The 26,298-nt window shown below is 41.7% G+C and overlaps 1 long non-coding RNA gene across 1 annotated transcript in view; it reads right to left on the bottom strand.

Annotated features, from left to right (window-relative positions):
• Positions 1 to 23,883, bottom strand: part of LOC129392355 (uncharacterized) — a 161,188-nt gene extending 137,305 nt beyond the window's left edge. The window contains exons 1-2 of the long non-coding RNA XR_008618147.1: positions 21,153 to 23,883; positions 4,118 to 4,205 (exon numbers count right to left, since the gene is read on the bottom strand). This is a non-coding gene — a long non-coding RNA (uncharacterized lncRNA). The remainder of the gene's footprint in view (positions 1 to 4,117; positions 4,206 to 21,152) is intronic.
• Positions 23,884 to 26,298: the final 2,415 nt, after the last annotated feature.

The raw sequence follows: 26,298 nt of genomic DNA, 5'->3' as shown, positions 1-26,298 counted from the left end.
AGTGAGGAAGCCACAGCTCAGAGAGGTCCCGTAACACCCAGATTCACACCGGCAGCAGTGGCTGGATCCACACTTAGATTAAAGCCCACGCTGAAAGCCCATGCTCTTAACCTCTTGGCAGCCCAATGGGTTCCTCTGAGGAGGGGTGAGGACAGGGGTGGGCAAAGGAGGAAGGACCCCCATACTCCCTCAACACTCAGGCCAGGGAACTGCACCAGGCTCAGAGCCCCAGCAGAGCTGTTACCTTTCCCGAGGCCACCTCCACAGGGTCAGTGTGGTTTAAAGGGAACTGTGGGGGTGGGCAATAAAAATTCCCTTTAATCTCCAAAATCTGTCTGATTGGGATAAAGGTGATATTTTGGTCACCTATCTCCTTAGGTTTTGTCTACTTTTTCCATTGGTTCAAGCAAAGATGCTATTTATCCAACCCCTTCAAAACTACAACTAAGACAACAATATCCTCCACTGTTGCTGAATTTCTTCTGTCCTCATCCCGCAAGCAGGCTGTTGGGATTTGGGATTCTGTTTAGAGGACTTAGCTGAAGGTAAAACTTCTTGCTACCTGTGGATCTTGGCAATCAGTACTATGCTCAGACAGATACCACGGATAATAGAATTTACTATTATTTATAACAGCCACTCCTGTTTCTTGAGTGGTAATCATGCACCCTGCATTATGTTAGATGCTTTACACACTTAGTTCAGGCTAACAAAAACCCTATGAGGCAGGTAGTCACCTCCATTTTACAAGTGAGGAAGCCACAGCTCAGAGAGGTCCCGTAACACCCAGATTCACACCGGCAGCAGTGGCTGGATCCACACTTAGATTAAAGCCCACGCTGAAAGCCCATGCTCTTAACCTCTTGGCAGCCCAATGGGTTCCTCTGAGGAGGGGTGAGGACAGGGGTGGGCAAAGGAGGAAGGACCCCCATACTCCCTCAACACTCAGGCCAGGGAACTGCACCAGGCTCAGAGCCCCAGCAGAGCTGTTACCTTTCCCGAGGCCACCTCCACAGGGTCAGTGTGGTTTAAAGGGAACTGTGGGGGTGGGGGGGGGGCGTGCTATTTATTTTGGGCTTCTGTTTTTTTGCGGTAAAATTCATATAACATAAAACTCACCATTTTAAGTTGTACAATTCAGTGGCATTTAGTACATCCACAATGTGTGCAATCACCACCTCTATCTAGTTCCAGAACATTTTTATCACCCCGGAAGCATATCTTATTATGCAGTCATTCCCCATCCCCTCCCCCCCCAGCCTCTGGCAAGCACTTATCTGCTTTCTGTCTCTATGGGTTTACCTTTTCTGAATATTTCATAAGAATGTAATTATCTATAGATTTCTCATGGGTGATAATAGCTCACAACTCATTCATTCTGTAGATAGGGAAGCAGTCCTCAAAGCACAGGGTAGAAAGAATTCTCGCTACCTACCCTGACTTCCTACTTTGCCACTGGGCTGAGCACCCACCCCCTCTCCCTACCTCCCTTATACATTCACTCTAAAAAAAAAAAACTTTCCCAACCAATGAGCTGATGACTAGGAAATCTAATGACTCAACCCTTCTTCTCCTGGCTCAAGAAGGTCAAGGCCAAAATGACAGAGTTTTAATCACAGTTTCAGTTTCATTACTTCTGATTGGTCTGTTCATATTTTCTATTTCTTCCTGGTTCAGTCTTGGAAGGTTATACCTTTCTAAGAATTTGTCCATTTCTTCCAGGTTGTCCATTTTAATGGCATAGAGTTGCGTGTACTAGTCTCTTAGAATGCTTTGTATTTCTGCGGTATCTGTTGTAACTTCTCCTTTTTCATTTCTAATTTTATTGATTTGAGTCCTCTCCTCCTTCCTTCCTTCCTTTCTTGCTTTCTTCCTTCATTTTTCCTTCCTTCCTTCCTCCCTTCCTCCCTTCCTTTCTTTCGTCCTTCCTTCCCTCCCTCCCTCCCTCCTCCCTTCCTTCCTTTTTCCTTTTTTAAAATTAAGTATAATATGCATACAAAAACTGCATAGAACATAAATAATTCAATCATATATATACATATACATACACATACGTACATACATATACAGTTTATATTCCTCCCCTGCAAAAATAAACACTGTCTCAGAGTTTCTAAACCTCAGCATTATAAAAGGAAAAAGAAGATGTGGTACATATATACAATGGAATATTACTCAGCCATAAAAATGAACGAAATTGGGTCATTTGTAGAGACGTGGATGGATCTTGAGACTGTCATACAGAGCGAAGTAAGAAAGAGAAAAACAAATATCGTATATTAATGCATATGTGTGGAGCTTAGAAAAATGGTACAGATGAACTGGTTTGCAGGGCAGAAATAGAGACAAAGATGTAGAGAACAAACGTATGGACACCAAGGGGGGAAAGTGTCAGGGGAGGGTGGGGTGGGGTGGGATGAATTGGGAGACTGGGATTGACATGTATACACTGATGTGTATGAAATGGATGACTAATAAGAACCTGCTGTATAAATAAATTAAATTCAAAAGTTAAAAAAAAAAAAAAAAAAAGGAGACCAAAATGGCACTGATAATGTCAGAAGTTCAGCAGTCCAAATAGCCTGGGCTCCTACAGGAGTCCTCAGTCAATGAGCACACAATTCCACTGTCATGTCCACCTCCACCCATGCTAGCCTTCACCCTTGGCATAGGAACTCTGAACACTGTATACATTCTTACAATGTGTTATCTCTTCTTTCAAGACGAATTCAAGTCTTCCTGCAGTAGCTATGGCAGTGAGCAGTGAGCCTGGTTCATCATTCCTGTCTGTGAATGGAGAAGGTTGGAGAAGGCAGAGGAGAACTTCAGAGTTACTCAAAATGAGACTGCCAGAGTACAGAGTAGGAGAGGCAGAGAAGGACTGACTGATGGGAAGGCAGGACCAATGAGGCCAACAGGGATGGAGGGATTCTGTGCTGGAAAAGGACTTCTACATCTTTCAGGACCATACTGTGGAAATATGAATTGAGACATGGAGACCACCTGGCTGTCTCTGGCAAATTATACAGGCACACAGCATTTCCCTGGAATTTCTCTCCTGGTCCGCACCTGACATGAAGAAAAAGGTATTCACCAAGGATTTATAAATTCCAACAAGTTCCTAGGTAGGTTCCAAATTCTCTGCACCTCAGCCCAACAAGAGAACTACCTATATTCACATGACAGAGAAGGGGAAGGAGGGAGACGTAACAGAAGAACTGGGACAGATGAGACACAGCAACCCTTGTCCTTGGTCCTACTTGTGTCCCCTCCTGCCTTTTCTGAGTGACATTCTGTGAACCTGAATGTCCAGTCAAGATCATGAAGGCTCCTCGCTCTCATTAATCGTAGAACTCGTGTCACACACACACACACACACACACACACACACCCTCCAGTATCACTAAGTCAGTAGGCAAACACACAGGATCTCTTTGGGAGGTTACCATTCAGTGGATTGGAAATACAGAAATGAGTGTTCTGTAGCTAACAATCCTAACCCGAGAGCCTTAACTGGGAGCACAGAACACTCCCCCCTCCACTGACACCCTGTTTCGTAGGGCTGCCACAACAAATTACCACGAACTGGGAGGCTTAAAACGGCATAAACTTATTGTCTCATAGTTCTAGAGGCTAGAAGTCCAAAATCAAGGTATTGACAGGGCCATGCTCCCTCCAAAATCTCTAGGGAATAATCCTTCTTGGCCTCTTCTGGTTTCTGGTGGTTATTAGTAACCCTTGCCGTTCCTTGGTTTGTGGCAGCATCGCTGCAATCTCTGCCTCTGTCTTCACATGGTGTTCTCGCTGTGTGCCTGTGTACACATTTCTTCTTATAAAGACACTAGTCATTGGATGAGGGCCCACCGTAATCCAGCATGAGTTCATCTTAACTTGCAAAGACCCTATTTCCAAATAAGGTCACATTCACAGGTTCAGGGAGTTAATACTTGAAGACATCTTTTGGGGTAACATAATTCAACCCCCCACACCCTCTAATAAGGACCAAACCAGAGACCTGTGGCATGTTAACAATAGAAAGAGTTCCTATTATCAGTTCCTTGGACCTCAAAAATATATCATCGACACTACAAAACAGAAGTATTTATTTAGCACTTACCAAGTGTCAAGCGTTGTGCTATTTTACATGGATTTTCTTGTTAATCCTCACATTGACTCTGTGAAGTAGGAACTATTATTAGTCCCATCTAAAAAGTGAAGAAATTGGAGCTTTAGAAAATTAAGTAACTTACCCAAGGAATATAGTGATTGATCCAGGATTTTAACCCAACTCTCTCTGACCCCAAAGCCCACCAAATTTCTTCCATGCTTTATTTTTCACGCCAAGCTGTGTGATCTGGGGCAAGTAAGTACCCCTCTCTGGGGCTTCAGTAGCCCTATCTGTAAAAAAGATCAGTTACCCTAGTTTTCTAAGGGCTCTTCCCGCTATGAGTCCAGAGCTCTTTGAGTCTTTTCACCCAGGGTAAACAACTACTCTGGCCAGCTGATCCACTTTTAAAATCCACTGCAGAAAGGTCTGCTCCCTGAGCCCCTCCCCTCCCCTCCCCACCCCTCCCCAGCAGCCAGACATCTTGCAGAGTGTGTTTATGCATGATTCAAATAAACAGGACTGCAAATAACTTTTCCAAACTCCAATACCGGATTCTGACAGCCTCATCAGAAGCAGGAATCATTTCTATCTGCACATACACTTCAGGGAGAGCCTAACTGACCCACAGGGGAAGACCAGCTCCACCAGCAACACACATCTTTACAGCACTTGGGAAAAACAACAACTTGGATTTCTAATTTGTTCCTCATCAGCTGTGTGCTTCTGGAGCTAAGCAAGAACCATCAAGTACGCAAAGTCTTTCACTTGACTTAAATGAAAGTTCAGGTTCCAATTCCGCATTTCCTGACCCCCTCCTCCTGGCATTTTTCCTCTGCTTTTCATTCCACTTTCCAACTAGGCCACATATGTGGGGCTCTAAACATCACCACAGGAGAGAAGCAAGCAAGGGAAGGGGATGCGGAATAACTAAAAGATTAGGGGCAGTAAAGGAGTTGGTGGAAACATAAAGAACATCACTAAGAGGAGCTGGACCCAAAATGATCACAAAATCATAAGACGAATCACATTTATTGGATGCTACTGGTTTCAGGCATATTTTCTCTTGTAAAGCTCTCAGCAATTGAGAGACTGCTGTGTATGGTCGCACTTTACAGATGAAAAAACCAAGGCTCAGCTAGTAAATGAGATTCAGGACCATGTGTGGCTGATTCCAAAGCCTCTTTCTTCTACAATCCCGGAGCCCCCAGGGACCACAAAGAATAAAACAGTCCCTGTTTTGCAGTTTACACTGCTATTGGTGTCACAGCTGCCAACTTCCAGGAGTATATTCTCTACTTTTTCTCATGGAGGAAGAGACAAGATTTTGTTTTAATGAAGCGATTAACAGATAAGATTACCTCAGATTCGGAGTCTCAGACAGAATCAACGCTTGTCAAGAAAGTGGTCATCTTCATTCTACGTTCTCCTCCCTCTGGCTCCTGCGGCAATGTCAAAATCAAGGACTAAAGGATTGCTGAAACCTCTCGAAGTGACAAGATTTTACTCCCCTAAGCTACACTCCCCATTCCCTCCCAGCAGAAGTCACAAGTTGTGCAAACCTATGCTCGAGTCCTGGCTCCCTGAGCCTCCCTCATCTGTATGGTGAGGGTGACACTGCTGTATACATCCTGAATCCCACAGCTTCTCACTCCGCCAATCCCTAAGGCCCTATCCAACCCCAATCTCCTGCAATAGCCACCTAATTTATCTCTTGCCTTTCACTCTTGCTCCCTATAGCCACGCTGTCTAGCCAGCAGACACAGCGATCTTTTTAAAATGTAAATTAAGTCACGTAACTATCTTGATCAAAACCCTCCAGTGGCATCTCATCATGCCTAGAATTTAAAAAACGCTTTGTCGTGGGGGAATTCCCTGGCGGTCCCGTGGTTGGGGCTCCGCGCTTCCACTGCAGGAAAGCGGAGAATGAAGATGACCACTCTTTCCAAGCGTTGATTCTGTCTGAGACTCCAGATCCGAGGTAGTCTTATTCGTTAATCGCTTCATTAGAACAAAGTCTTGTCTCCTCCTCCATGAGAAAAAGTAGAGAATATACGGTCCCGCGGTTAGGACTCCACGCTTCCACTGCAGCAGGTACAGGTGACCAGGGAACTAGGATCCTGCATGCCACATGGCTTAGCCAAATAAAATAAAAAATAAGATAAAATAAAATAATAAAATAAAACAAAATACTCTATGTTGTGGTCTCCAAAGCCCACTCCTGCCTGCTTCCCTTACACTCTCCACCTTGATCCCTCCACGCCAGCCACGTGGGCGCCTTCTATGGATAGTTCCTGAAACTGCCAAGTCATAGCTGTCTGCACTAGCTGGTCCTTCTGGCTGGCATTCTCTTTCCCAGAGTTTCACACACTTCCTTCCTCACTTCATCTGGGTGTCTACTCAAATGTCCCTTCTCCAGAGAAGCTTTCCCTCGCCTCCCCAATTGCAGCTTCCCTAGCAAACTCTAAAAACTTCTTTGCCTCATTTTTTTAAGAACATTTATCACTACTTAAAATTTTACATGAGTATAAATTGTTATGATTGGTCTCTTCCACTAAAATATAAGCTCCAGGGCTTCCCTGGTGGTGCAGTGGTTGAGAGTCCGCCTGCCGATGCAGGGGACACGGGTTCGTGCCCCGGTCCGGGAAGATCCCACATGCCACGGAGCCGCTGGGCCCGTGAGCCGTGGCCGCTGAGCCTGCGCGTCTGGAGCCCATGCTCCACAATGGGAGAGGTCACAACAGTGAGAAGCCTGCGTACCACAAAAAAAAAAAAAAATATATATATATATATATATATATATATATATAAGCTCCATGACAAAAGAAGTCTTGTCTATGTCATTTATCCAATACTTGTCAAACAGTAGGTGCTTAAATATTAGTATAATGAATGAATGAATGAGACAACATAAGTTTTGGCAAAGACTGCTAGCTGTCTCCAATATCCATTCTCCCCTCTTCCTTTAAGTAATCAAAACCCCAAGCTGTAGTTCAACACATTACCACCCACCTAAAGACTATGTTTCCCAGACTCCCTTGCAGCTAGGTGTGTCTATGTCACTAAGTTCTAGTCAATTAGGACTGCCAGATAAAATACAGGATGTCCAGTTAAATTTGAATCTCAGATTAACAACCAGTAATTTTTTACTATAAGTATGTCCCAAATTAAAAGCCCAATAATTGTTTTAGTATAAGTATGCCCCATTAGGACAAAAAAAGTATTGGTTGTTTATCTGACATTCAAATTTAACTGGGTGTCCTATATTTTTGTTTCCTAAATCTGGCAACTCTATGGCCAACAGAATATAAGAGAAAGTAATATCCACAACTCCGAGGTCACACCCTTAAAACTAGGGGACATGTCCTTACTTTCTTTTTCCCTCCTTGTTGGCTGAAACACAATCGTAGAGGAGGTGTGAGTCATCTTTGACCCTGTAGACCAGGAGTCCAGGCCCTGGGCTGATATGATAGAACAGTGCTGCTCTGCTCCCCAGATCCACCTGCTAGCTCAGACTTGTACATGAGAGAAAAACTGCCTTCTGCTTCATTAAAGCCTCTGTTATTTTGTTCTCCATTAAAGCAGCTAAATCAATATCAGAACAAATGCAAAATTATGAATGAATTATGGTAATTCGTGTGCCTGCTAGATCATCAGAAAGCCTCAATAAATGTTTATTTCCTCTTCTCCTCACTAACAGCGTTGTCCCCTCTTTACCAAATTTCACAGCCCTGTTTTGAAGGAATTTGGCATCTTCATACTTTACCAGCAGCTCTTGCAAGTGCAGACTGTTTCAAAGCGGGGTTGCAGGAATTCAGCAGCCAGCAGAGGCTGTGCACCCTCTTGGCCTCTGAGGAGAGGGGCTCGAGGTGAAGCTTATTCATAGGGTAAAATTAGGCAAAGGAAGGGACCAATAAGATTTTCAGTTCTCCCAGCATTGATTGCCAGCTGCCTGGAGAAGCTCCGGAGTTCCCTGACACACAGCTCTGAGCCCTGGAAATACTCTCACCTATGGAAACCCATGGAAAAGAGAAGCAGCTGAGAGTCCTTCTGCACAGGTGTCACCATCAGCTCAGCCACAGCCACAGACCCCCAGACCCGGGAGGAACCTCCGGGTCTCTGTGGCAAGTTCTCTCCTCCACACCCATCCACTGCTCCCCACACCTTCAGATGGCTGGTCTCTGCTCCAATGTCACCTCTTTAGAGATACCTCCCCTGGCCACTCCATCTAAAGGAGAAGCCCCTGTCACCCTCCATTCCTGCCTTGAACTTTACAGCATCTATCTCTTCCTATTGATATTATATATCTACTGGGTTATCGTCTGCCTTCCCCACTGAAAGGTAGGCTCCCTGAGGGCAGGGAATTTGTCTCTCTTATTCACTGCTTTACACCCAGCACCTCAGACAGTGCCCAGGCGATGAGGAGGTACTGGATAAATATTTTTGAATAAACAAACAAATAGAAGATAGATATGGATACAGATATAGATATAGATGTAGATATAGATATAGATATAAATACAGACATATCGGGATCACCAACAAGCCAAGCAGATTTTACCAATGGCTTCCAGCACAGGGTGACAGAAAAGTGACAAAACCTCCATGTGCATGATAATACTGATGTTTTGTTAAAGAAAACTCAGCTTTTAGTGTAAGGTTTGACTTCCTATTGACATAGAAACCTCTGCTGGGTAGAGGTAATGTTTGCACAGAATGTTAGAGCCAAAGGCATCTGAAGTTGAAGTCCCCAATGGGGAAACAGAGCCCAGAGAGATGATGGGGGTCACACTAACAGTAGCAAGTAATATCTGCAAAGCACTTTTTAGTTTTGGAAGCATCTTTACTTCCTTATTTCTCACTTGATCCTCACACCAATTCTACTGGGCAAGTGGTGGTAATATCAATAGCATTATATTATTTACAATTGCCAAAGTAGGGAAGCAACCTAAGTGTCCATCAACAGATGAATCGATAAAGAAAATGTGGTATATATATACAATGGAATATTACTCAATCATAAAAAAGAATTTAAATTTTGCCATTTGCAGCAATATGGTTGGACTTGGAGGGCATTATGCTAACTAAGTGAAATACATGAGACAAAAAATATTGCATGATATCACTTATATGTGGAATCTAAAAAAATACAACAAACAAGTGAATAAAACAAAAAAGAAGCAGACTCACAGATATACAAAACAAACTAGTGATTACCAGTGGGAGAGGGAAGGGGGGAGGGGCAATATAGGGGTAGGGGAAGAAAAAGGGTTATTATGGGACTACATGAAATCATGTGTTTGAAACTTGAAAATTGTAAAGCAGTATAGAATTTAAAGAATCTTTCATTCAATAAAAAATACAATGCAATAAAATAAAATTAAAATGTTGGTAGCATTATAATTATATTGAAATATAATAATTAACCTCCTGAACTGTGCACTTAAAAATGGCTAAGATGGTAAATTTTATGTATGTGTATTTCACCACAACCAGAAATTAAAATTATATACGGGTATATATATAAAACTATTAGCCACAACTCTATTTTGTACATAAAGGCAATAAAGCTCAGAGAGACTGTGACTTTTAAAAGTCACACAGTAAGGGATGTGTGGGGAAGCCAGCCTCACATCCGGACTTGCTCTGGACCTTTTCTACAGGGAGAGGGAAACTTCACTCCACAAGCATGCCAAGAACCAACCTCAAGCTAGAAGATCAGTGCCCTGAGTTTTCTAAGGAAGCTTCTAATACACTTAATCCAGCACAGCTGTTCATGCAACTCTGCTGGAGAGGCCTGCCTCTTGTGTGATACTGTGCCGAGGGGTAGCTGATCCAACAGACAACAGCTCAGTACAGACTTGCGTGTCATTTACTCTCATTTCATGATGCTTAATTTGCTTGGGGACCAAGGGTGTTCAGTGGTTACATTAAGATGCAAAGAAAAAGTAAACATTCATGCATCCTTTATCTCCTCATTTCAAGACAGGTAAGTCCCATCAGTGTCTGCAGAAGATATTCTCATTGACATTGTTTATCTGTTCCACTTGACTCCAAATTACACTTGAGAAACAAAAACTATCACACCACGGTGTTTTTATACAGCAGTGGTGACTAAAGGAGGCCAGATATTAAAGAGAAAACATCTAGCCTGAGATTCTACTGCAGCATAAACTCAGTGTGATATGACACAAAGAATCAGGCCCAAACATGCAGGAGAGCAGGAAAGCCTTCCTGGAAAAACCCATCTGGGCTTGAGTCCCTGCTTAATAAGCAGCACTGTGCACGTTGGGTTTCATTTCATGTGCCAACTTTGCTCCAACATCTAAATCACTGTGTTAAGAAAGAGTCTGAAGCCTAATCAGAAGTTATAGTCATAGCATGGAGCACAGTACATCATAAGTACCTGTGTTCTGATCCTCCTCCAGCTCTCCCACCTCACTTAGATCATGAATCTCTTTTTCATACCGGCTGTCTGGTCTTGATTCAATATCAGGCTTCTCAAGATAGGGTGGCCAAATGGTTAACTTTGGAACCAAAGAGAGCTACACTGGAATCTCAGCTCCATCACTTACCACTTACATGACCTTGGGAAGTTACCTAACCTCACTGATCTTGTTTTCTCATCTCACAAAAGGGGAATAATATTGCCTACCCCATAAGATTGTTGTGTGAATTAAACAAGATATTTTGTGCAAAGCACTGGGTACAGTGCCTGGTGGCAGCAAGGGTTCAATAACTGGGCTATTCATGATGCCCTATTATGCCTTGCACTGTTAACCCCAGAGCACATTTGCAATAAGCATTTATTAGCAGTTATCTCAGGGTCATGAGAATGAATGATCTCTTGGTTGGTTTTTACTGTACTTCACTCAACACGAATTATGCTTTATTGAGCACATATTATGTGCTAGACCCTGCTGCATGTGGTTTGTGTCTCAACTCATCTAATCCTCACACAGTCCAATCATTCTGTGGGCGGGGGGAGCAAGAACACGCACCCGGGCAATCTGGCTCCGGCACCTGCCCTCTTAACCACTACTGCCTCTGCCCAGGAGCAGCTGCTACTTGTTTTGTAACCAGAAAAGCAAAATACTTTAAAAACAATTTAAGATAGTAAATACACACTTGTTGAATGACTGTCAGCTCTAATCTGAATTTGCAAGAACCTGATGATTGAGAGATTGACACTTCTTTTTAATTCAGTCGAAAATTACTGAGAGCAGAGTGTCAGGTACAAAGCAAGATGCTGTGGGAAATATAATAGAAGAAATGATGCCTTCCCTTCAGGGCCTTTAGATGTGGAAGGTGAAATATTATTGCCAGTAGCTGACATTCATTTACTGTGTGCCATGTGCCCAGTCACTGTGCTAAACACTTTGTCTACATATCTCATTCAATCCTCATGACAAATCGATGAAATAGGTATTATTAACGCCCCCATTGTGCAAATGAGGAAACCAAAGCTTTTAAATCCTAATAACTTGCTGGGGGTTCCAGGAAGAAAAACCTGCACAGGTTAAGTGCCACGTGGCTGCCACAGGCAATGATTCACATCCATCTTTCTCTTCCCCACTGTCTTAAAAAGCAGGCCACCTGATGGGTGCTTGAAACATTCCTGGCAAAGTGAATCCCCACTTTTCAATACACTTTCATTGCTAAATATCGGTGCATTTACCAGACATTAAACTTTACATGCACATGATTACAGAGTTAGTGAGTTCTAAAGAATTCCACCTTCAGAGTTTATGGGCCTCTTCGTACATCCTCCCCACCAGCATCTCCTCTTCCACCTTCAGCATGTGGAGATGGGCCTGAAATGGAAAAGACATTGCCGTCTCCCTGCTCTCGCCTGTTAATTCTCAATTTCAAGATGTTCTATTACACCTGATTTATGGTCTGACAGAACTCATTCTAGCCCACGACCTTGAGCTTGTCAAATGCACGGGGGAAAATTTACTAACGACTGTGTTCATCTTAATGCACTGTAGGGAATTTTTTAAGTGAAAAAGACTCAAGAAGCAGGGACATTTCAAAAAGCCAATTATGAATAACAATCGTTTGATGGCTGAGCACTGTAGATCTTCCAGCTCATTCGGTTTTCATCTAATTAAATCTTTCATTTCCACAGGCAGCGTGCAGTACAAACTTGTGTCTGCTTTTGTCGGCAGGAGATAATCAATAGGAGACATGTGGATGCATTTCAGCATTTATTAGCAGCTCAATCGGAAGTTGTTTTATTTTAATAACATCCTTGCCTTCTTTCTGTTCAGGATAAATCGACAGCTTTGATGAATAACAGACAGAAAACTGGTTTATATTATCCCATTAAGAGTAAAGAAATCAGAGAATGAAAGGGAGCTGAGAAATTGAAGAACACTTTAAAGCTGTATTTTCCTTGTTATCAAGAAAAGGGAGAAACAAAAATGCCTTCCATTCACTCTAAAGTATCATCAAACCTATTTGACTTCAGCTAGATATCCCTTCCAAGACCAAAACAATAAATTCTCTCATTCTGAAGCTTTCTACCACTTTTATTTGCTGATCATAGTTAGTAATTCTTGGTTAATTTCCACTGGAGCTGCAATATGGATCAGAAAGGGGAGAACCAGGTACAAAATGTCATTCGTTCACCAGAAATGAACCCAAATGCCCAAAATGCCTGAAATAGCAGGCACAGTGGCAGGGGTCAGATGCCTTAGAACAAATACACAAGGTTCACCATGGTGAGAGGCATTTACAAGAGCCTGCTGCACACCTTGGTCAGTGGAATTTAAACTGATCTGTGGGCCAGAAGACCTCTTTTTGAAATCTTGCTTGGTATAGCCAACCATTTACTTGACAGTGCCATGTAAATATCTCTCAGGCATCTCAAATATAACATCTAAAAATCTGAATGTTTTGCCACAATAAGACACCACTTCATACCCATTAGGATGGAGGTTATCCAAAAAATTAATAAATAACAAGTGTTGGCAAGGAAGTGGAGAAACTGGAACCCTTGTGTACTTTGAGTGTGAATGTGAAATGGTGCAGCCACCGTGGAAAACAGTTTGGTGGTTCCTCAAGAAACTTAAAATAGAACTACCATACGATCCAGCAATTCCACTTCCAGGTATAAACCCAAAAGAAGTGAAAGCAGGGGCTTGAACAGATATTTGTACACCCATGTGCATAACAGCATTAAATAACAAGCAGTAAGCAAGAGCTGAAATGTGGAAGCAACACAAATGCCCATCAATAAGCAGATGAATAAATAAAATGTGGCATATACATACAATGGAGTATTATTCAGCCTTAAAAGGGAAGTTCTGACATAGCCTACAGCATGGATGAACCTGGAAGACATTGTGCGAGTGGAATAAGCCAGTAACCAAAGGACAAATACTATACGATTATGTGAGGTACCTACAGCAGTCAAATTCACGGTGACAGAAAGCAGAATGATGGTTGCCAATACTCGGATTTTTCTTATTGTGGTAAGACATATATTACCACAGTAAGAAAAATCTGAGTATTATAACGCCCAGATATAGTTGCCCTCTGATATTTCCCACCTGAGCATACAGTGCATCCATTTACTCAGGGGCTCCAGCCAGAGAGCTGGGAGCCAGTCCTGGTACCTCCACACTCAAGCCCCAAGCCCTCCAGGCATTTCTCCACTAGCAGACAGACTGGGCTTTTACAGACCTAAACCGGGTCCTGCTACCCTTCAGCTTCAAGCTTCCCCTTGCACTCAGAATCCAATGTGGACTCCTCACTCTGAAGCCAGGTGATCTTGCCAAATTCTTGTGCCACATCCTCCCTCACTCTGTACTTCTGTGCTTCTCCTCACAGTTAGCTCCTCAAACTAACCAGGTTCCATCCTCATGCAGGGCCTTTGCCTGGAACATTCTCCCCTCATCCTTTGCAGGCCAAACACTCCTTAGACTTTAGGCCTCAGCATAAATAGAACTTCCTCAAGGGTGCTTCACAGCTGCCACATTGCAAAAAGAATGCCTCTTCTCTCCTGTCAAGTGCTCTCTTAGCCCCCTGGCACTTTCTGCATGCCTCTATTTGTATATCCCCCACTACCCAGGAGACGGTCAGATGCCTGGCCTGAGGTCAGCGCCCAAGTCTGCCTTGATCCACAGTCCCAGCACTTATTGCAATGTCTGGCACATAGTACGTATGCACTTGTTGATGAGTGAATAAACAAAGGAATGCATGTTCTTTTAAATCACCCAAACAACGGGAAGCAGAAACCCTGCCTTTAACCCAAACAGCCCCCACCTTTTACTTTCTTAGACACCCAGACAGGCCTTTGTACAATAACGTGAAACACGTCCCACCTCCACTATCCCACATACCTGCTCATAACCATTGGCACTGGACGTTCGCACCCAACGGCACCCTTACAAAGGGGCCTTGCTTTTCCTGAGATGGGGCTGAGAGTGACACCTGTCGAAGACAAGGTAACTGCTTGAGTTGTTTCCTGCAGTGATACAAATCCACTGACAAGTGCCATACAGCTGTTCCCATACTCAGTTTTCAATGGCACACTGCCTGCTGTATTAGTGAGCAAATTCCTTGAAACAACATGAGATCAGCAATATTGATGGAATATAAAATTAGGTATGTAGCTGCCAAGCACCCCAGAAAGGTCTCGATTCCTTACCTCAGCAGTAATGATGAAGCCGGAGGCTCCCCGGCCATCCTTCCTCCCTTTGGCAAGCATCTTCCCCTAGGTAATGCTCCAACAAACAGTAACTTGGGTTACAGTGATGATTATTATTATGGACTCTATTTTATTCTCATTTAATTAGTAATTATTTTAAATTACATGGCTGAAGAGCTGCTACAATGGGTGTTTCCTGGCAGTCAGGGGTTAATGCTCCAAAAATGCAGAAATATGGGATATTTTCGGATCAGCCGTTAGACGCTGTAGTGATGAACGCCTCTCACTGCCATATGATATGGTGTAGTCTAAACCTAGTGTCTTTTCACAACAATAGTTTCACTTCTATTACCATTAGAGAGAAATATGTAAAAACAGTTTTCTCTCTAAACAGAGCTCCCATGCCAGCAGGCCCTAGAGTATGCTAGAGAAGGAAAGCAAACAATCCTGCAGCACAGATCAGTGCCAGTTGCTTTCTGCGCCCCCCTCAGGGATGCTCAAGTTTACAGCTGATATTTAATTGGCCATAAAATGCACATGTCTCCTTTTGGACTCACGAATCCGGTAACAAACCAGGGGTGAAATCCCAAATCCATGGGGCTCGCTGATGGTGGATGCATGTGAAGCCACCTGGTAACACCCTGTTTTTGCATTTTTGACATTTAGGGGTGGCTTTATTTCTACAGATGAATATGCTCTCCTCAAATCACTGAATCCAGGGAAATAATAAGATGAGCCTGGAACGTCTTTTTGTGTCATAAAGTAAGAAAGTCCTCAAACAATGATGAAGAAATGTCAAAAGGACACAGGAAGCAACTTGCAATGGCTCCCACTGGCCAAATCTGGGACATTTTGAGCATGAAAAGAAATACTGATAGCAACAGATTAGTATACAGTGAATAAAGTAAGTACTCATGAAGCTATACTGATAGAAATAAATGAATAAATAAATTAGAAAAGCTCTTCTTTATAGTAAACAACTAATAAATGCAAAAGAAATGATGGTTATTAGAAAATCACCATTTACTAACCATCATAGTAATGTTTAATTCAATCAAGAAACATCAAAGGATGCTAAACTCTAGTGGGTGAGAGATTGATGAGGAAAGAGATACTTACATAGTCTCAAAGTATCTCCTCACAAGATACTTATTAATTACAAAGAGACTTTACAATAATTTTACAGTAGAGACACCTGACAGACAGCGGCACAATAAGTGAATCAAAGTTAAAAATACTAATAACCAGGGACTCCTCTGGTGGTCCAGTGGTTAAGAATCTGCCTTCCAATGAGGGGGATGCAAGTTTGATCCCTGGGAGGAACTAAGATCCCACATGCCGCAGGGCAATTAAGCCCGTGCGCTGCAACTATTGAGCCTGTGTGCCACAACTAGACAGCCCACGTGCCACAACTACAGAGCCCAAGCACTCTGGAGCCTGTGCACCACAACTAGAGAAAAGCCCGCGCACTGCAACAAAGGAGCCTGCGTGCTGCAACGAAAGATCCCGTGTGCTGCAACTAAGACCCAACGCAGCCAAAAATAAATAATTTTTTTTAAAAAGATAGTAACTTAACAAAAAAAATACCAATAACCAAATAGACATCGTGTGTCACCCTGTGGGGTGTGATTAAAAGAAAAAAAAAAGCATCTGTGACATTCCAGTCAAAACACATAACCTGAGTCTAACCATGAAGAAACTGGTCAAGACCAAACTGAAGGAGACTCTACAAAATGACTGGCCTATAGTCTTCAACCATGTCTGCATCACAAAACAAAGGATTACCATATGATCCAGCAATTCCAATTCTGTATAAATACTCAAGAGAAGTGAAAGCAGGGACTTGAACAGGTATTTGTACACCCGTGTTCATAGCACCAATATTCACAGTAGCCAAAAGGTGGAAGCAACACAAGCCTCCACTGAAGGGTGAATGAATAAACAAAATATGATATGTTCATACAATGGAATATTGTTCAGCCTGGAAAAGGAAAGAAATTCTGAAACATGCTATAGCATAGATGAACCTTGAAGACATTACGCTACATTAAATAAGTCAGTCACAAAAGGACAAATAATGTATGATTCCCCATATATGAGGTGCTTACTAAAGTGGGAAGATTCACAGAGACAGAAAGTAGCAGAGTGGTTGCCAGGGGCTGGGAGGAGGGAGAAATGGGGAGCTCTTGTTTATCGGATACAGAGTTTCAGTTGGAGAAGATAAAAAGTTCTGGAGATGGATGGTGGTGATGGTTGCACAACAATGTAAGTGTACCTAATGCCATAAAAATGTACACTTAAAATAGTTAAAATGGTAAGTTTTGTGTTGCATATATTATACCTCAATTTTTTAAAAAAAGTATTCAAGCTTTCCAGTCAAACCTGGGTTCAAGGGCTGGGAGGAGAAGATGGGTAAGTTTATGGCTCTAACAGTAATGACAGTTTCACAGGTGTATACTTATCTCCAAACACCTCAAGTTATATACATTAAATACCTATAGCTTTTGTATGTCAATCATACCTCAATAAAGTGGTGAAGAAAAAAAAAACCTGGGTTCAAATTCTGACTGTGCTACTAACTCACTGGGTGACCCTTAGGAAAGTTATTTCTTTGAACCTCAGGCTTCTCATTTATAAAATGGAGACGATATTCAAGCCTACAAGATAGGATTGTTATGAGGCAGAAGATAATACATTTAGCACAATGCCTGGCACACAGTAGGCAGTGGATAACATTAGCAAGATGATAAATGTCCCCACACATGAGATAACATGCCACATGTTTTTAGAGGACGAAGCTACTTTGGTGTGGTTGGAGTATGTGGTGCTGAGCGAAGGTACTAGAATGAAAAGCAGATCTTTTATGCCAAGATGAAGAGTTTACACTTTGTCCTGAAGCCTGTGAGGAGTCACTGGAGGGTTGTAAGCAGTGGAGGGAAATATTAGAGAAGAAGAGAGAGAGGGCAAAGACATCTGTATATTTCACTCCATCATGGGCTTTCTCCTCTCCATCAACACAGATAATTAACACCACTGGCTTCAGGGAAAACAAACCATTAACGGAAACGTCACATTTAACACTGTCACTTTGCAGCAAACACCTTATCAGAACAGGGAACTCGGATATAAAGAAGTAACTGGCCACGTAATAAAGTAAGGCTTAAGCACAAACTCCAAAAAGACCGCTCTGCCTTTATCTCCCACTTGAATCATTGGGTGGAGGGTACAAGAGCTTCCCGTGCTTCTATGACTTAACCAAGGTTTCCCACTGCCTTCTCCATCTGTCCCCTAACCCGTGCCAAGCTTCCTTTGGCCCCTTAACATCTGTGATGAGCAGGGCTGGGTCAGAAGCATTTTGTTCGGGTTCAACCTGCACATCAAGAATGGCCTGTGTCACATAACCTCATCTCATTTCAGTGTTCTAATGTGGTCACATTTTCACCACTGTCGCTGAATGTCATTTTAAATAGCAGCTCTCTACTGATTTTTCTCTCCATCTATAACGCTTAAGCGTTTAGGTGAAACTCAAGGTAATGAAAGTAGCCAAAAGCACACATTTCTCCTGGCTAAGCTGCATTTTTCACCTGGTTCTACTCAGTACTCTAAATGAGATTTTTGATTTTACTGTTTTTTTCCCTAATTACCTAAGTAATATACATTCCACCTAGAAAATGTCACAAATATAGAAAAGCAAAAAGGAAAAATAAAAATTACGTATAATCTTATCAACCAGATATAATATGCTTAAAAATACTGGTATACATCCTTATAGGTTTTTTTTTTCCTAGTTTTCTATGCATATTACTACTTGCTCTTTTTAAAACTGAACTCATGTTGTACACACTGAAAAACTTACATTTTAAATAACTAGTAATTAGTCTTATCACTTCACATTTTACATCATTAACAGCATATTGTGAACCTATCCCTATGTCATTCAAAAATGTGCTTTAATGACTCCATAGCACACCATCACATTGTGTGTATCAGAGCCATGATCTCCTATGTCCAAGTTGTTGCCTGCACAAGCTGGTAGGCCTGGCGTGGGGTGGGGTCCCCCTGGAATAAGAGGAGCCTTTTTTCTAAGTCACACAATGGTGCACATTTTAGCTAGAAAACGCCCAGGTACACAAAGGGAACATAACCTAGCCAGTTCCCCATCATTGGAATGTTTTAGGTCATTTCCAGTTAACTTTATTATGAATATCTTTGTACCTATTTGTTAAAAGAAGAATATACAATTTTTGAGGCTCTTGTTAACGTTGCTGGACCGCTCTCCTACCAAGTGTTTCAGAGTGTTCTTTTCTCTACAACTTTCCAATTCTGGATGTTTCCTTTTTTTTTTAATCCTGGACAATTATATATGTGACAGGTACACACTTGTAATGTGTAACTACTTGATTACTAGGGAGAATGAATATTTTTAAATGTTTATTAGTAATATGTATTTCTTCCCTTAAAAATGCTCTATCCATATTTCTTGCCTGTTTTTCTGTTGCAGTATCGGTCTCATTGATTGTACGGGCTCTTTGAATTTCAAGAATGTTAACCCTTTACTGCCATATATATATATATTTTTTTTAATTTATTTATATTTGGCTGCATTGGGTCTTCGTTGCTGCGCGCAGGCTTTCTCTAGTTGCGGCAAGCGGGGGCTACTGTTCATTGTGGTGCGCGGGCTTCTCATTACGGTGGCTTCTCTTGCTGCGGAGCACAGGCTCCAGGCACGCGGGCTTCAGTAGTTGTGGCACATGGGCTCAGTAGTTGTGGCTTGCGGGCTCTAGAGCACAGGCTCAGTAGTTGTGGCGCACAGGCTTAGTTGCTCTGCAGTATGTGGGGGATCTTCCCAGACCAGGGATCAAACCCATGTCCCCTGCATTGGCAGGCGGATTCTTAACCACTGCGCCACCAGGGAAGTCCCCTGCCATGTATTTTTAAAACACTTTCCCCAGCTGTACGTTGTCTTTCAATTTTTGCTTTGATATTTTAAAATTTGTACATCATTTTTAACTTGAGAGTAATCAAACCTATCGATCTTTTCCTTATGTCTTCTGCCTTTACTTTGATATTGAAAAAGGCTTTCTCCATTCCACGTCAGATTGATTTCACCCATATTTGTTTTGTTTTGTTTTTTTGCGGTACGCGGGCTTCTCACCGCTGTGGCCTCTCCCGTTGCGGAGCACAGGCCCCGGACGCACAGGCCCAGCGGCCATGGCTCACGGGCCCAGCCGCTCCGTGGCACGCGGGACCCTCCCGGACCGGGGCACGAACCCGTGTTTCCTGCATCAGCAGGCGGACTCTCAACCACTGCGCCACCAGGGAAGCCCTGTTTAATTTTTTATTATACACCTCATAACTGCAACCTAGGTTCTTTTAAACTGGGTTTGGTTTATAAGGTTCACAGTCTTTTAACCTGTGCTGAACCATGTGGCTGCTTTGGCTGGTAGAGCATTGGATAGGGAATGGGGAATTGGATGAGGAAATGGATTATCTTCACCAATGGACTTGGATCCTCTGTGCCTAAATCCTCTGTGTGTAAAATATAGGAAATTACATTCGGAACCCAAGTTTTACCTTTTTTAAAATTATAAAATACGGTACATATACAGAGGGCCGCACAGTGTGATGAACAATCATAAAACAAATGTTCATGTAACTGCTATCCATATTACTGAGATGGAGAGGGAGGGAGAGGGAGGGAGAGACAGGAAACGAGGGAGGGAAGAGGAGCGAGAGAGAGAGAGAGAGAGAGAGAGAGAGAGAAGACAGACATTCATTCCTACAATGGGTTCTTTCTCAAGGACACACTCCTTTTATCTCTTGATAATCACTATCCTGTTTCAGTCTTCACTGCCTTGTTTTACTTTATGCTTTGCTCTTGTATGTATTCATCACCTATCTTTTCTGCATATTTTTAAGTTTCTAATGGTTTGATTTTTTTCACTTATTTATAATCTATTTGGAACTTATCTTATCATACGATGTGAGGAATCAAAAGTTAATTTTCCACAAATGGTTTATCAATTTTTTCAGCACTGTTTAGCATAATACTTTCTTCCTGAATCAGTTATTTAAAGTCAGATCTCTCAAGATGTAATTCACCCTCTTTAAGATTATAATGCCATGAATTTTGACAAATACATAATGCGTAGTCACAACAATCAAGACATATAGATGGAGTATTTCCATCATTCCAAAAAGTTTGCTTGTGCCCTTTTGTAGTCAATCCCCCATCCCCACCTGCCAGCCCCTGGAAACCTCCAATCTGTTCTCTGTCCATACAGTTTTGCCTTTTCCTGAATGTCAACCGAATATAATTATACAATGTACAGCCTTTTTTTTTTTTCCCAATGTTTTTTCCAGCCTTTTGAGTCTGGCTTTTTCACTTACCGTAATGCTTTTGAGATTCATCCATGCCACTGCTTGTATCAGTAGTTCATCCATCTTAATGATGAGAAGTATTCCATTGTAGGGATGTACCACAATTTATAGATTCAATCTTCCGGCATTAAGTATAATGGTAGCCATAGGGTTTTTGTACATGTCCTTTATCAGATTGAGGAAGTTCTAGTTTGCTGAGTTATCATAAATGGATGTTCAATGTTATCAAGGCTTTTCATGCAGCTATTAAGCAACGCATCTTGGTCCATCTGCCCTGGGAGTAATAGACTCTGCCACTCCAGAGACTTGAGGTTATAGTCTACTGTCCAGGGAAAATTGTCCAGGTTAGTAGGCAGGGCCTTGGGCCTCACATCCACTGATCACTTTGAACCCTGTGGGTAACTGAGTTTGCTGCCCTACCCCCAGTAGCTTAGAGTTTTTGATCCCTAAAGGAGGAAAATCCAGGAAAGTCAATGGCATTTTGTGTCCCCAACATCCATTGATTGCCTCTCTCTGCCTGGACCTCAGAGGTGGGCTCAAGAGGGCCAGCCTCCTGCCCTGCCCCCAATATTTCCTGTGAGCACCTGGTGGAAGTCTGTGGAAGAGAGTTTGTAGCTGAGTGGGAACTCCTCTTCTACCTCAGCTTTCCCAGATTTACACACTCACCCACACATGGATTTTGTGTTACAATTTAGCTGATTTCTTCTCCCCACGTGGATAGTGGCTGTGCCTCTCCTCCCCATGCTCTGCCAGAATGGAGACAGTTGTGAAGCCCCTTTCTCCTCGGAGGGGCTTGTCTCTCTTCTGAATGAGGTTACTTGGTTGCCTCACAACCTCATCTTTCTCATGAGCTCAACAAAAGTAACGATTTTGTAGTTTATCCGTCATTTTCTCATGATTAGGACAGAAGTGATGTGCTTAGCAGCTTTCTGTATCTTAAGCAGAAATATAAGAACATTTCAATTCCACCTTTATCCTAAACCATATGTATATACTTGAGCCTGTTTGGTGGGCTATTTTTATTCTTACACAAGAATCATTCTACTTTTATAATAAATCTTTCTTTCTAGCAGTGTAAGTCACCTCTCAATCTTCTAAAAATTCTTCAGCCTTTTATTAAGCTTCCCAGGTGACCTAAGGATTATATCGTCTCGTTAAAAAGAAAAATACTTTTGATTTTTATTAGAATTAAAATGGCTGAATTATTGAGTTATGCCATCCAAGAATGTGGTATGCCCTACCATTTATTTAAGTCTTCAAGTCTCCCAGGAAAGTTTTACAGTTTTATTTATATGGGTCCTGCATACTTTTCTTATGTCAAGTCTATTCCTAGATATTTTCTATTTTAGTCTCTATTTTAATGCCTTTTTAAAATTGTATATTCTGATGATTGTTGATTTAAAGCATAAGCATTGACTTTTGTATACTGATTTTGTAAGCAGCTGCCTTACTGAACTCTCCTTACTTCTAATAATTCTTCAGTTGGTTTTCTTCGGTTCCTAGGGAGGCAATTATACGCAAGTAATAATTTGTCTCTTCCTTTCCAAAGATTTTTCTTTTATTTCATTTTTATCTTACTGCTTTGACTAAACTTTTGGGAAATATTAAATAACCATGGATAGTGGGCATACTTGACTTGTACCTGACTTTGGTGGGAAACTCCAGAGCTTCATCATTAAGTATGATGAAACCTGAGGCAGATACAACAAATTTGCTTACTGAGCAGTCACTCAAATTCCCTTCCAGCCTGTACTTGAAAAAGAAGAGAAAGGAACAGCCCCTGACATTCAGAAGCTGGCCAGGCACTCAACGCTGTTATTCTCCTTTTGGACGTAAACCAGGTATCTCACAGAATACCAACTCAGACAAGGTCATTCTGAGAACATGATTAAATCAGATAAAGCAAGTCCACAACATAATTTTGTCTAAGCACAGACAAAAATAAGTTGCTGTGCCATCCACATAATACCAAACATCACTCTCTTTCTGCTAAAATGAATGACTGTTAATTTTTTATCAATTAATGACACCTGTTTCCTCACCCTAGTCTGCCCTCCCTATGTATAAAATTTGAGATAATCATAGAATTCCCTCACACACACTTGCTGATGGCATCCAATCCAGAGCAAACCTTAGCTTCCTTAGACTCTCCACAACTCAATCAACCAAAGCCCAAATCCTATAAAGTCACTCAACCAAAGCCCAAATCCTATAAAGTCACTCAACCAAAGCCCAAATCCTAATATCCTCTTGCTGAGGATTCCCCATGGTTCCCCACAGTGTGTGTTCTCCCTTGCTGTAACAAATAATAAACCTGACTTGTTCAACTATAACTGTGATCATGGTGGTCTCTGGCTGCAGGACACTGACATGTTTTAAGAGGCTAGAAAACTAGAAAGTACATTTCTATACTCCTTTATAGCTAAGGTTCAGTCCTATGACATTTCTGCCAGTCACTGATACCCATGCTTAAATTAGTCTAACAAGATGTTGGAATGGGACACTTGCTACCTTAGTGTGGTGTCTTAGACTGAGGCACCACTGTGATAGGTATCAAGATGCCAAAATGATTGTGAGAGAATCACTTCTAACTCCCAGTTATGACTCAAGTTCATCTTTTGATCAATTCTAATCCAGAACCGTACAGAGAAATAGAATGATCCAGCTCATTCCTACAAAGAATTTTAAATTTTTTCTGTACGTTTTATGCCCTTGTCTCATACGTATTTTTTCATTTGTATTTTTTTTAATTGAAGTATAGTTGATTTACAAGGTTGTGTTAGTTTCTGGTATACAGCAAAGTGATTCAGATACTTATATATATATACACACACACATATACTTTTTCATATTTTTTCCATTATAATTATAAGATTACAAGATATTGAATATAGTTCCCTGTGCTATACAGTAAGACCTTGTTATTTACCTATTTTATATATAGTAGTTTGTATATGCTAATCCCAAACTCCTAATTTATCCCCTCCACCCCGTTTCCCCTTTGGTAACCCTAAGTTTGTTTTCTACATCTGTAAGTCTGTTTCTGTTTTGTAAATAATTTGTGTCATATTTTAGATTCCACATAAAAGTGATATCATATGGTATTTGTCTTTCTCTTTCTGACTTACTTTACTATGATAATCTCTAGGTCCATCCATATTGCTGCAAATGGCATTATTTCATTCTTTTTCATGGCTGAGTAGTGTTCCATTGTGTATATATACCACATCTTCTTTATCCATTCACCTACTGACAGATATTTAGGTCACTTCCGTGTCTTGGCTATTTGTATCATTTGTGTTTCTTATTGGACTTACAAGATCTGTCCATTTCAATGATTCTTTCCCCCAAAGAACCAAGAATTAGGAGTGTTTTATTATCAAGCAGATTATGCTTAAACTTTCTTTTTAAGAACAAATTTCTGGTTTTAGGGCAGTACAATTTTAAAAAGTGACCTAGGGCTTCCCTGGTGGCGCAGTGGTTAAGAACCCACCTGCCAATGCAGGGTACATGGGTTCGAGCCCTGGCCAAGGAAGGTCCCACATGCCGCGGAGCAACTAAGCCCATGCGCCACAACTACTGAGTCTGTGCTCTAGAGCCCGCGAGCCACAACTACTGAGCCCACATGCCACAACTACTGAAGCCCACGCACCTAGAACCCGTGCTTTGCAACAAAAGAAGCCACCGCGATAAGAAGCCCGCACATCGCAACAAAGAGTAGCCCCCGCTCATCACTAGAGAAAGCCCACGCACAGCAACGAAGACCCAATGCAGTCAAAAATAAACAAAAATAATTTTTTTAAAAAAGTGGTCTATATAATTCTTATTTGAGAGAATGTGAGATCTTTGTAAATCAATTTTACAATTGTGGAGTCAATTTAGAGTCTACAACTGTAGAATCTAAAATTTGTAGAATCAATTATACAAATTGTTATGGACATTTGAAAAGGATAGGTATTCTCCTTAAGAGTACAAAGTTTGAAATACTTATCACAGCTGCTACTATGTACCAAACTACCTCAAATTTCACTGGCTTAAACAATAAGAACTTACTAATTTCTTCATGAGTCTGTAGGTCAGTTTGCGGTGGTTTACCTATTCTCACCTGGGCTCATTCGTGCGCCTGTCATCAGTTTTTGCTGCATCTGCAGCTGTGCTAATGTCCGCTGAGCTCTCTCGTGTTTTGTGGTTGGCTGGCTGTAAGCTGGGGCCTACATCTCTCTTCCACGTGGTCTCTCATCCTTGAGCAGATCAGCCTGGGCTTGTTTACATGGAGAAGCAGAGGTCCAAGAAAGAAAGAGGAAGCAAACAGGGCCAAGGCTGAAAACCTGCAAACTGTCACTTCTGCCACATTCTATTACAAAGTAAGCCCAAATTCAAGAGGTCAGAGCAGACTCCACCTCATAATAAGAGGTGCTGCAAAGTCACACTGTAAAGAGCATGGATATAGAAAGAGTCAAGAACTGTGGCCAGAGAAAATGAACTTAAATCATTTCTTATGCTGGCGTCCACTATGGAAACTTGGAACTTTTCGATGACCTTCAGGAGGTTTAGAAATGGTTTCACATTGACTGCAGAATGTATTCCTCCATATGTGCATTAAACAATCCTTTTAGGTTCATTTATGCCTTTTCCTTAAATTCCACTTTGTGATATTAATATTGCCATCCCTTACTTTCCAGAGTGGAATTTTTATGAGTCTCCTTGGGCCATAAGTGAAAATAAAAATTCATTCAAATCCCTATTGGACAAACATAAAAAATATTTTACTTGACTGCACAAGTATGATTCATTTCCCAATATTTTCTCTCTTTGAGCCAATGTTTTTGTGATTCCATACAGATAAATCCTAAGTTATGTACTACCATAACTCAGAGTAGGCTGGTTTGCTTAAGAATAAAGGCTAGAACCTCTCTTATATAGAGATCTGACCCTAGACAGTTATATCAGAGACAGTGGGTTAAGAAGAGGTGCCTATTCCTAGAAGTGTTAATAATGTGATCTACATAGACAAAACTACATAGTTTTGTCCTGCTTTAGAATCTTTCTGGAAGCTCACCTATGCCAAAACATTTCCTGTTTTAAACCCACACGTGATTGAGCTCTTCTTTTTTTTTTTTTTTTTTTTTTTTTTGTGGTATGCGGGCCTCCCTCT

The sequence above is a fragment of the Physeter macrocephalus genome, chromosome 8 (genome assembly GCF_002837175.3).
Source record: "Physeter macrocephalus isolate SW-GA chromosome 8, ASM283717v5, whole genome shotgun sequence".
NCBI lineage: Eukaryota > Metazoa > Chordata > Mammalia > Artiodactyla > Physeteridae > Physeter > Physeter macrocephalus.
Note: the sequence above shows the minus strand (reverse complement) of the source record. Positions and strands in the feature narration are given on the sequence as shown.